This window comes from Bidens hawaiensis, unplaced genomic scaffold (genome assembly GCF_021521415.1).
Source record: "Bidens hawaiensis isolate Kalapana, Puna unplaced genomic scaffold, B.hawaiensis_p1.1 tig00002153_1, whole genome shotgun sequence".
Taxonomy (NCBI): Eukaryota; Viridiplantae; Streptophyta; class Magnoliopsida; order Asterales; family Asteraceae; genus Bidens; species Bidens hawaiensis.
Genome location: NW_027491115.1, coordinates 2,648,112 through 2,661,484, shown reverse-complemented (window position 1 = coordinate 2,661,484; position 13,373 = coordinate 2,648,112). Strand labels below are relative to the sequence as shown.

The 13,373-nt window shown below is 40.0% G+C and overlaps 2 pseudogenes across 1 annotated transcript in view; one reads left to right on the top strand and one right to left on the bottom strand.

The window, feature by feature from the left end:
* Positions 1–1,582, top strand: part of LOC143608494 (small ribosomal subunit protein uS3c pseudogene) — an 81,009-nt pseudogene extending 79,427 nt beyond the window's left edge. The window contains exon 2 of the transcript XR_013149272.1: positions 1,501–1,582. The product of XR_013149272.1 is annotated as a small ribosomal subunit protein uS3c pseudogene (transcript). The remainder of the gene's footprint in view (positions 1–1,500) is intronic.
* On the bottom strand, positions 1,115–1,436 carry LOC143608628 (18S ribosomal RNA; annotated as a pseudogene).
* Positions 1,583–13,373: the final 11,791 nt, after the last annotated feature.

Below are 13,373 nucleotides of genomic sequence, written 5' to 3'. Positions count from 1 at the left end.
CTAGCAAACAAATATGCTCGGCTGGATTCTTTTCTCGTATGCCCGGAAAATCAATTTCGGTACAACTCCGCTTGCTGCAAAGCCTTTCTTTCTCGTCCAAACACTCCAGATCTGCACTTCCTTTTACTCCATAGGGCCGAAGCCTTATTATGTTAAGAATTAAGAAGGGCTTTTTTTATAGAGAGAAAGTCAGGGGCAATCTATATTGCTACCACAGCGCTATTCTCGACTTAAAGTCCTTTATGGATTTCAAGTTGAAGAGCTGTGACTTATTCGGAGCTATATCACAATTCATTCTCAGGTATAGCGGTTCACGAAACGTGGCATGGATCTGTCGGCGGCGGGTTAATTTCGAGAAAGAGGTCAAACCAATCCCATTCATCCTAGTCTGATCCGAACGGATCTTGTTGAATGAATTGGTCCATTGTTCTATGCCCTAATGCTTAGTTCATTTTTTCCTACTCGGACCCGCCGTACTTCCTTTGACTACTCCTGAGATATAATGGAAACATTTGTTAGGGTTGATAGTGGGGAGTGAAAACACCAATGCAACAGAGAACGACCACATGAATTAGAATCCACTTAACTTATTAAGACAGACGACCGAGAAAGAAAGGTTCCGCGTTCTCCAAGTGATTGATCCTAGCTTGGCGTGCTAGCCGCTGCTTCATTTCGTATAGTGATAGCGCTTTCTCTTTCTTAGCGCTCCCCCCCCCCCTTTATAGTAAGGGAAACTTTAGTTGCGCGACTTTCTCTTCTACTTTCAGGGGTATATTTTCTATGACTTAACTCAGCTTGACTTACTTGACTCAGTGGTTAGAGTATCACTCTCATACATTGAGAGTCATTGGTTCAAATCCAATAGTAGGTAAAATCGACCGAAAGCCCCGCTTTTGCCAGCATGAAAGCAGGCACGGACTGGCAGCAAGGAGTCAACTGAATGACCAAAGCATCGATTGCTTCCACTTGTGGCCTTCTTCGAGCGCCTTGACACCTTAATATCAACTCACCCCACTCTTCCACAAGTAGGTGGAGACCGGGAGAGACGGAAACACCAACGGGAACCCTTCACCGCACCACACGCTTCTTTCGCGAAGCGCTCTCTCAGATGTTTCCACTGCTGCCCCCCGTGGGTGTCCGGGCCGTGTCTCAGTCCCAGTGTGGCTAATCATCAAAAGAGCAGCTAAGCATCATTGGCTTGGTCAGCCTTTACCTGACCAACTACCTAATACTACGCGGGCTCATCAAACAGCACTTTTTAGCTTTCTTAAGGATTTGGCCCGAACTGTTCGGCAGATTCCCACGCGTTACTCATCCGTTCTCCTCTTTGTTCTCAACTCTTCTCACCTCCTGGGCGAGACAAGCTACCTTTAGCTAGGAGCCTCTTTTCCTTCTGGAAAGCTCCCGGAAAACAACGTTCGACTTGCATGTGTTAAGCATATAGCTTGCATTCCTTCTAAGCCAGGATCAAACTCTTCTTTGACTAAACAATGAAAAAAGACGGGTTCTATTCTATCTGGTAGAGTCAACAGAATAGAGTTCCTTGTCTGTAACTCAAGAAATCGCATCTCCTTCTCTGCCATTCCTACTTTATTGATAGTTATAACCTGTCTTTATGAATTACACAGCAAGCTGAGGTTCACACACCTTTCTTTATGAATTACACAGCAAGCTACCAGCTTGGTACTAATACCTCTAGAGTATAGAGGGGCTATGGAGAGGCACAACTGTGCTTCCTCGCTTCACCAAGAAAAGCACTTCTTCCTGTTGAAGGGCGCGCTACAGGCCTACGCTTGTTCCTGCGCGAGAATTTCCAGCGTTTTGGCCGTATCTTGCTCCTTTCTTTCACATGCAGTGAGCGCTACTAGATCTGATTCAACTGAATAGGGACTTGGATATGCTCTTGCTCCCAGCAGATATGCTGGGCGAGATAGTGAAAACGGGGGAAAGATGACTCTATGGATGAGGGGAGGAGAGAAAGAACGCATATGGATATTATGTCTATAGGAGGTTCGAGAATCTATGAGAGGACATCTAAAGCTATGGTTATGAAGTAAAGGAAGTCCGAGAGAAGTGGTGATCTCATCTTGCTTGCTGGAAGAGAGGAAGCTTCCGGACCACCTTTTCCAACCAGATAGCGAGCGATCACTCAGCAATGAACACTAATTGAAAGCGGCCAGGAATGAGTACCTGTCCCTTACGGGAATCGAACCTGTGTCTTTGACATGAAAAGACGATGTCCTAACCACTGGACAAAGGGGACCAAAAAGCCATTCTTCATATACTGCTCAGTGGGCTCCGATAATAGAAGTGGATCGTTTTCTTTCTATACGAAATTAAAGATTTCATTTGTGTTCATTTTGGTGATTTCAGATGTCAATTCGGCGGTTTGTCCCCCCTTCCTACAAGTTCCCCCACCCCCTGAATAAGTAAGACCCCGTTAGCCTAGGCGAAGATGAGGATAAAGAGTAAGGATTAAAGCCCCCTTAGCTCTGCCAGGCACTGGACAGGGGTTAGCTCTGTAAATGTGTAGAGCCAAATGTAGTGTGGTGTAGTAGTAGGCACTTCTAGGCCCCTTCCCGGCTACTGGATCACTCCAGTGCTTCGAGTACTACGGACCCTCTGCCATCAATTGCAGCAGAGCCCTTCATGAGCGGGGGAGGGCTAAGCACAGTTCTTTGAATCAAACGTTGAATGAAATAGATTCTTTTTTCGATATCAAAATAGAAATCAGGTAGGATAGATGGATCTATCTTTCTCTTTATAGATATGACTAAAAAAATGATTTTTCTAGTGAAGTAGCGTAGCAAACTTCCTTTTCTCCGTGCCGTTCCGCATGCGCTTCGCGTGCCATTGGCGCTTTGCTCTCCTCTTATTCTTCGTTGGACGGTTCGGATGGACTTCGCCATTCTTTCCCAACTAACATAGAATAGGCTGTACCGCATCGAGATGCCGATTCATTTTCCGCCCCCAATGAGATGGGGAATTTATAACACCCTATTTAGACTTTTGGGCCCTTCATCTTTCTGAATCGAGACCAGGCCCGGCTCGCATCGTTCCAACAACTGGTGGGGAGCACCTCAGTATACGATGGGGTACAGTAACTGGGAGTCCTATTACACCTAAGGCCAACTTCAATTCACCAAACCAAGGTTCATCTCGTTAGTGATTGTGGAACTGTAGAAGGATATTAAGTAGACGGTTGATGTTTCAGACTCGACCCTATCTTTTGTAGCATGCATTCCCATCCATGTCGCAACTAATTTGATAAGCTACGTGTCCGATCCACGAAGAACTGCCTTCGGTTCCCCAAACTGACTTACTCGTGGCAACCTTCCTGCCGCCCAACGACCTATAACGCTAGTCACTACTCCCATCTATGAACGAGAACCCGCTCTTTCTCTTTAACACAGAAAAGAGTCTATCTAATCAAGGTATACCAGGTCTAGTAGGAGGCAAATCTCCTATTGTTCTTACAGAATATGCTCTTCTTGTTTGAGAATCAGCTTTGCATGAACTTGTTCCTGCTAGCTTTTTTGTTTTGAGTTGTGGTACCTAACCCGAAGTAGGGAACAACGATCATCAAGCATCAGGCATCAGTAAAAGAGGTTGGCATCGACTAAGTGACCCTAGCCTCGTGCGAGGTATACAATGGCAAGGAGTCAGAAGCTGGTATCAGAGTGAAATCGAGTTAGGTTTGAAGACATGTTATGAATCTGTTGGTGCTATTGATTCTGTTGACTCTGCTAGCGCTTCGATTATTCTTTCCTAGACTATTTCGTACGAGTAAGCTTTCGAAGTCGGTTATTGAATGAGTGGATATCAGGAATGGTCCCACATCCTCCCTTTCACCCTTCATGCTATGACCACTTTGTGTACAGCGTCTTCTATCGATATCTACTGTGATTCTCCCAGAGTGAGGACACAGCTAGATAACCCGAGAGAAAGACACAACAAGGGTTCTCGTACGAAATAGTGAATGAGATCATGACAGCACATCGAAATAAAGGGGTTGAATATCTTGGTAGAAATCAGAGATCGATCTCTTTGTACCAACTCGATAAACACTCAATTGATGTTGTGGAACGGAGAAATGTTACCAAAGAAACAAGGTGGGTATCAAAAGAAAGTCCTTCGGTGATCTTTTTATACGCCATCTTCTTGTTTTTCCAGAATGAGAATTGAGGGCAAGGAATAAGTTCCTGTTTATTGATCCCTTGGGTCAGCTTGACCATCTTGTGTGATGAGTCCTTGCTGTGGAAGTGCTCCTTCTCATTTTGCCATGCCTCGAACAAGCCAATCAATGACAACAGCCAGCTAGTGCATACCTATGTTTAGGTTCTACTGATCTTCCTAGTCGTATTCCAGGTCTTGGTAGCTATTCAGTGGTGTTGACTAAGGGGTGGCCAACCTCCTCACCGGTCAATGGCTAGCTTCAAACAGAAAGATCCTGGGTCTATCATGTAGGGCTTAGGGCAGCGAGTGAGCCTCGGATTTTTCTTCAATAGCTCCTAGGGAGGTGAGAAGAGAGCCAATAGCTATTATAGAAGGACTTAACACTTCATGGCATGAATTAGAGTTGAAGGAAGAAAGACATGAAATGTTAGAAAGATGGAATCTATGAACGAGCTCTTTCGTCTAAGCCTAGAACTAGGCATGAACAAGGAATGGGCTTTAAGTGAGTGAAGGAAGGAGGGGACAAAGGTCAATTCTATAAGGCAAGAAAGCAAGATCAGAAGAAGGAGAAATGAGGAATAACTAAGCTTGACAAGGAGAGGATAGCTAGACTTTCAAAGACAGTAGCCATGGTAAGGAGACTAATCCCGATATTCTTTCCCTAGCAATTGGAGGAATCTATTGATCCAAGACCTTTACATAGACCAGGGCGTCCCCCACTTCAGTTAAGGTCAGAAAGAATTATCTTACCTTTCTCTTCTGTCAGTTTCTTTCAAAGAAAACCAAGGATGAAGCTAGAATGTGGAGTATGGACTTATCATGCTTCCTAATTCCACTTGCATAAAAGAGTTTATTCAACTCCTGAGAGATTCTATAGTTCCTGAGCTACCCCATGATGAGAATGAGGGAAGAAGTCCTTAGCGATTCCTTTGGCCTGTAATAAGAAAGGTCCATCAAGACTCAGAAATTACCCTCGATCTTCTTAATCCCTCTAGTAGAGAATTCTTAGCCTTCGTCTTGGAAATTAAGCTTTAACAAAGAAAGTCATTACTTATTGTTTACACTTTCTATTTTACTTAGCCTACTTCTTTATCATTAGATCAATTAAGCAGGGGAAGACTCTGTGCACTAACTTTCTCTTCTTTCTTCTTCTTTTCAATCCCTTGCCACTTCCCTTCTTTGTTAGCACGTACCTGTGTTTGCTTTGCACAAGATATCCCCCTACTCTTCACACCCCCCCTCTAGTTCTGATCTTGCTTATACATTACTTGGGAAGGATTTCCCTATCCCTTTGTTGGGGGCTTTCGCTACCCTACCTCATTCCCTTCACAAGCCAAGGACAAGATGAATCTATTGCCCTGCCTCCAAGAGAAGAAATGGCACCATTCAATTCAATAGAAGGCATTAAGCAGACAGAGCGAGAAGAGAGGATATCGTTTATCCTGTTGTAGCTTTCAAGAAGGATTTCATTTAAGAATCGAAAGAATCTACCCAGTCTAGGGATGAAAAGGGGGGGCGCTAAAGGCAGAGACAAGGCAACTGAGGATAGTGACTTTCTCCTGTAATGAATAGAATAGGCCTGAGAGCTATGAAAGAAGAGAGTTTCTATTACATATTCCAGTTGACCAATTCGCGTAGTATCCAATCCAGAATATAGGCTTGCTTTTGCCCTCTCCAGATAGTACATTTATGCTCCTGAATCACTAAATTCAAACTAGATATCGGATGAAAGGGAGCGAGAGAGTGTAGGCTACTCCTATAATGTTGGGTCTTGGAGCCAGTAGAGGGCAGTATGAGCGAATGGAGTGGAATCTACCATTGAAGAAATCTATTTGCTTAACCCAGGCCTTCAGATCGCACTTCCTGCTTAAAGAGGATCGGAAGAAGTTGAAGGTTGAGAAAGAAGGATCAGATGTGTACGAACATAATGAACCCCAGATAGAGAAAGCGGACCAACGGGAGATTCCCCTTTCGATTGGAGTTCTACGGTGGGAAAGAAAGTAAGGAGTTAGAGCTCGGAAGTGAGAAATAGCTTATACAAGCGAAGCCACTCGACCAGAGGGAGAGGAATGAGTACTCTCTCTCCTCATTCAATGAAGATAGAGGAATTCCCCAGTACTGCTATAACTATTGGGGGAGAAGTGATAACTAGCTAGACCATATTGATTTTTAGATAGGCTCGAACGGAGTAAAAACTGACTTATATGGGTTGCCAGTTATAGCTATAGGAAGAGGGAATCCAACTATCGCAATTCAATCATAGGGCTAAATTTTGCTTGATTAGTACCGGCTTTTGTTGAACTGAACACGCGAAATGAGAATGTCAGTCTAGTGATAAAAAGGGAGAATAGCAATCGGGCTAAATGCATGGCTTCGACTCCTAATTCTACCTTTAAAGGTCTTCGTTTCGGCCTATGAAATCTCAGTTCTGTAAAAGCCGGTCTTTGAGAGCATAAAGAGGGCCTTCTAAATCATAAAGAGGGTCTTAGAATTCAAACTAGATATCAGATGAAAATGGTATGACAAACTCAAAACCCGGTCCCATGGGGAGAGTTTTCTATTTGAGTTTCGGAAAATAAAGGAGAAAGGACTTTTGAAGCTTGCTGACTAGGGTTGGAAGCTAAATTCAGTCTTCGCCATAACATAAAAAAGTTGTGGAATGCCCACATTAATATTTAAAACTTGTCGTCTACTTGAAGGGAATGTTTGGAACAGGGAACTTACAATAATACAACGCCGCATTCTTTGAAGATTGAGAAACAAGACGAGATCTTTTAAGAGAATGATTTATTCGAGAAAAAATATGAATAGTTACATCCAATTACAAACTACACGAAAGTTGCCCCTTTTTCATGAAGATTTACCCATCATAGAGATGCATAGAGGAACACAACGAACTTCATATGTCCCTTTTCCACAAAATCCAGAAACAAGATCGGACGTTATTTAGGTTCGTCTCCATTTTAGTGAAACTCTTCCTCAAGCAAGGTAGCCAATAAGTAAGATAATAAGCATCAACTCACGCTTCTATATATCAAAGGGTACCGATTCTAGGCAAATGGACGTGAGATTGAGTAAATGTTAGGGGAGAAATGAAATGCCAATAACTGATTCTCCGCAAACAACAACCAATTCTCTGCAATAAACTGCGGGCACACGCGTAAAGGCATGCTTAGTTCGGTTAAGAACGGCGATGATTCAACCGCTTCGCCTAATGATTTTTAGCCGATAAGAGCGATGAATAAGTGTCACACCCCGTTAATCGAATTGCGGAAGCGTAAAACGGAAATGCAATAGATACAACTGGTATCAAATACATTGTTCATAAAGAAACATTACTAACTAATTTACAATATATTACATAGTTTTAACATCTTTTACAAACTAGGTGATACAATCAAACCGGTTCTTCAATTACTTTACTTCTAACTCAAATACCCATGACATCAATCACCAATCAGACACGTAACGCACAGGAAATTACTTCTCATATCTGATTACCTGAAAAGCATGTTAAAACAGGTCAACTACGAATAGTTGGTGAGTTTCATAAGTTTAACGAAATCAGTTCTGCGTACCACACAGTCATAGTTTGTATGTACGCGCGTATGTAAAAATATGTATTTACGTTTGTATAAATATGTACAGCCATATCCTTGTGTGTGCATATGCACATATGTAAGTTTATAATATAAATTCGAAATGTCGGTAAAATCTTGATTGTTTGTTCGTACTACCTGTTTCCAATTTCCGTGTTTAACCAACCACTGTGGACCCCCTTCCTCCCACAACGGTTCCACATAAACTCAACCACTGTGGCCCCCCTTCCGCCCACAACGGTTCCGCGTTAACATCAACCACTGTGGTCTCCCTTCCACCCACAATGATTCCACGTAAACTCAAACATTATATAGTGTACACGCAAATAATTAGTATATTCTACACATAGTATTTCCTACGGCTAATCACATAGCATGTATATAGACAAATATACACATATAGTATTTATCACGTATCACCAAATACTGTGGCTCCCAATCCGCCCACAATACGCATAATCACATTATTTTCTTAACATTCATTTCATAATCAAGTTAGTTCGTTTAATAAGTTGCAGCAGAACTTGGCTCATAGGACATACTCAACTTTAGTTTATAAGTTGCAGCAGAACTTGGCTCATAGGCCATACTCAACTTTCTTGTATTCCCGCTCCATAATTGGTTCGTTTTGTACCAGATGATTCCCCGGGCATTCTTAACGCACCACTTCTAATCAAATCAGAAGTTACAATGCCGGCTTGTAACACGGCATTTTCGAAGTTTACAGGGATAGTTGAATTAACCAAACTCCTGACTTTGGGGGCTAAACCCCAAATGTAGCATTCAGTACTTTTAAATTATGGAGTAACTAACCATGGGACTAGACGAGCCAGTTCGTTAAAGCGATGGGTATACTCCAAGTGATCTGCACCCTTCATTTCTAGATTCCAAAGTTCTTGCTCTAATTTCTGAATTTCGTTTATCGGAAAAAAGTGTTTTATCATAAGATTTTTAATTTCTTTCCAAGACATACGATTGGTTGCCTCTTATCCTCGAATTTGTACAACAGTATTCCACCACATTAGCGCGTGGTTTACAAATGTAGAAGTAGCAAATTTGACAATACAATCTGGTGGACAGTTAGTGATATTAATGATGGATTCAGTCTTTTCGATCCACTTTACCAGTCCATTTGGTCCTTCATTACCGCTAAATTTCATAGGTTTACATAGCATGAAGTTCTTAAGTTGATATCCGTGTTGCGGGGGATTTTGATTGTTACAACTATTGTTCAAATTCGGTGAGAGATTATCATTATTGAAAGTAATATTAGTATTCAACGGGGAAGTATTAGTTGTGATAGTATCAGTATTTATCGGGGGAGCATTTGTGGTTGTATTAGTATTTGTCGGGGGATTAGTATTTACGGCCGCGTTAGCGTTCAGCACTTGATTTGTATTCATAGTTGTATGGATACCAGCAACGAATTGTGCTGCTATTGTCGGACGTACTGTTTGTAGGTGTCGAGCGATCATCTCGGCTATATTTGCCTCCGACAACGTGTTTACTTTCTTCGGGGCCATTCTATAACAATAACCGATTATCCCACAATTAACAAAATTCACATACGCTAATAATCACAAAAGGAATTACAATAAGAAGTAATCAGGTATTTCAGTTAACACGTATATATCACACGGGTTTGTTCTCGAGTTTGAATACTAAGGATAGTACGTAAAATTGGCCTAACAACAGCCAAAGTTTGCATATATATTAAAAGTTGTCATCTCATGACAAGAAATTTTAACCCAATAGGGGTCAATGTTTGTATTAAAAATGCCCAAATCGTCCTCCATATTAGCATAGCGCACCACCATATGCTTGTATGGAGTATCAGAAGCTATACACGACAATACCGTACTATCCTTACCTATCAAAGCACGCGTTATAACAATTATAATTAGTTCACAACTTGTACGACAATTGTTCCAATACGATCCCATTATTGGGAAGCTGTTTTTGTTCGGTCTCTCCCGTAGGTAGATATTTGCTCGTTACGAGTTTAATCAGTACGTAATAATAGGAATGCATGTGTATATTCCACCTGACTTCTGAATGTTTGTTAACTAATATGGTAAAATATATTCTTTCGCCAGGTCATTCAGTTTTCGTAGGCATGTCGGACTTAATAAAAGTAGTAGTTTACTGGTTGGAGTTAAGTAGGTTCCATTCCAGTCGGGGCACGTCATCATTTCGTGATTATGTGGATTTCATTTTATAATAATCGATTGAAATCGCGTAATATAGGAGAGGTTGAAGGTTGTCGAACATAGATGATTCGAAGAGTTTGCTAGTTAAGGAGGTTCATCAGAATTAGTTGTACTGGTGATATGTAAAGGAAATTATTATTATTAATATTTCTTTTTGAAATATAATCAATACATTATATGTACTGGTAGTCACGGTCTGTTTATAGAATTAGGGATTACATAAAGTAGTTATTATATTTATAATTTAATAAGTTGGATTCATCACTAAGTATTTCTCCCAGGGATGGTGTTTGTTTTTCAAACAACAGAAATCGAAGGATGATCAGAAAATAGTTTAGTTTAGTGTTAAAGAAACGAGTACATGAAATAAAGGTTAGACCCATGCTGAGAGGTATTATATGTATGTGTGTATATATATATATATATATATATATATATATATATATATATATTCTTGAAATCTTTGTCTATAGAACATGCCTCCAACGGTTCTTTCCCGGGCCTTGCATATTAAGCCCCTTAGTGGTTCCGTCACATCACCAGACTTAGTTAAACTTGTTGAAGAATTTTCATATTCCCACTCACAAGCAACACCGGTTCTTCATCGGTCGTAAAGCTCCCCGATCTTGACATCTTTCGGTGCAATCGTTAATCAGAAGAAAATGTTAGTTGATAGTTTAGATCAGCGTAAAGGATATTATTAATTAGTACTGAAACTAAATATTTTATTTGTTATGAGAAGGTATAATATTAATTATAAAAAAAAATTTAATATAAATTTTGATACGATATAATTTTAATCATAATAGGAATTAATATTGATTATAACCGAATATAATATTCGTTACAATAAGATTCAATATCATCAGTAGTACCGTACGTACACATATCCCTATACCTCGTCTCAGATAAGCACGTATGTTGCCATTTTTACCTATCAATATGTTCCGCGACTTCTCCCCGAATTCCCTCGTACAAGCAAGTCTGTTATTACGTTCCGGACCATAATAACTCACTTGCCCTACGAGTTCATCCCGGCATCCATCAGTATCTATCGTTACTCATTATTAACTTTCCCAGTGATAATCGAGCCTACGTTTATATTATAGGTATCCTATGGGATAACCTAATTCTTTATAACCAATGGCTCTGATACCAACTTCTGTCACACCCCGTTAATCGAATTGCGGAAGCGTAAAACGGAAATGCAACAGATACAACTGGTATCAAATACATTGTTCATAAAGAAACATTACTAACTAATTTACAATATATTACATCATTCTAACATCTTTTACAAACTAGGTGTTACAATCAAACCGGTTCTTCAATTACTTTACTTCTAACTCAAATGCCCATGACATCAATCACCAATCAGACACGTAACGCACTGGAAATTACTTCTCATATCTGATTACCTGAAAAGCATGTTAAAACAGGTCAACTACGAATAGTTGGTGAGTTTCATAAGTTTAACGAAATCAGTTCTGCGTACCACACAGTCATAGTTTGTATGTACGCGAGTATGTAAAAATATGTATTTATGTTTGTATAAGTATGTACAGCCATATCCTTGTGTGTGCATATGCACACATGTAAGTTTATAATATAAATTCGAAATTTCGGTAAAATCGTGATTGTTTGTTCGTACTACCTGTTTCCAATTTCCGTATTTAACCAACCACTGTGGACCCCCTTCCTCCCACAACGGTTCCACATAAACTCAACCACTGTGGCCCCCCTTCCGCCCACAACGGTTCCGCGTTAACATCAACCACTGTGGTCCCCCTTCCACCCACAATGATTCCACGTAAACTCAAACATTATATAGTGTACACGCAAATAATTAGTATATTCTACACATAGTATTTCCTACGGCTAATCACATAGCATGTATATAGACACATATACACATATAGTATTTATCACGTATCACCAAATACTGTGGCTCCCCATCCGCCCACAATACGCATAATTACATTATTTTCTTAACATTCATGTCATAATCAAGTTAGTTCGTTTAATAAGTTGCAGCAGAACTTGGCTCATAGGCCATACTCAACTTTAGTTTATAAGTTGCAGCAGAACTTGGCTCATAGGCCATACTCAACTTTAGTTTAGTAAGTTGCAGCAGAACTTGGCTCATAGGCCATACTCAACTTTAGTTTATAAGTTGCAGCAGAACTTGACTCATAGGCCATACTCAACTTTAGTTTAGTAAGTTGCAGCAGAACTTGGCTCATTTGCCATACTCAACTTTAGTTTGTTACTATTGTGGCCCCCCTTCCGCCCACAATAGCCCCATAATCATCACAGACCATGTTATCCCCATGGCCATTACAGACCACGTTGTCTCCCAAATTTGTTATGTTTAACATAATATAACGTGTTTGTATAAACATGCTGTCATGTGTAATTTCATTATGTTTTGCAATTCGTATTATCTCCACTCAATATATCAATCAACGATAATAATCATCTTTCATCAGCACGTAGTCAATCATTATGTTTGTAGGGACTTTTCATATATAAATGTTCAGATATTTTATATCCTGATCCGTTTTCAGATAGATAACGTGTATAAACATGCTTTCCACCCTAAAAGTTCGTAAAATAGTTTAAAGAGTGGGGTCATGAAACTCACTGTTTGTAGGCACTCAGTACGAGGTCAGCTCGGGGTTCGTTTCCCTTGCTATCACTTAGTCCCTATAGTCCATATTATAATAATATTAATATTTTAATAATATTATAATCTCAGTACTAAACTGGGCTGTATAACTAATCTGGGTATAGCTGGAACGCCCAGAAAGTGGCAATAGGCTTAGGTTGTGATGTTGTTCAATGTCTAATACTTCAAAACCGAACTTGGCTCAGATTCCCGTTTTCCCAGCTGGGTCAAGTTGTTCGTTTACGCGTTCAGAAAACAGTTATGGGAAAATAAGCTTGGGTAAATGTATTGGTTAATAAAATGATTAAGTTATAAAGAAGGATCACATACTGGGGTCCCAGATTAGCCACGGGGCCCGTTTACGTTTATTTAGTTTGATTTGAGAAGAAACGCGCACAATCCACCCAGATTGTCCAGGTTTCTCATAAAAAAGTTCGTTTTTACTTAATTAATCCGAAAATATGATTTTTGATCACTCTTGGTGTTTTGATATTCCCGCAGGTTCGCTAGTGGCGAACTTGCCGGTTTTATAAAAACTGAATTTGTTTAATCTTTAAATTAACATAATTAATTAACCGTTAATCATTAAATTATTAAAATTTAACCACTTATCAATTAAAATATGTAGATTTTTATAAATATATTTCTGGAATTATTTACTGATTTATTAATTTATAAAAATTCATTTTGTCAGCTATATTTTGCTTGAAAATTGTCCGT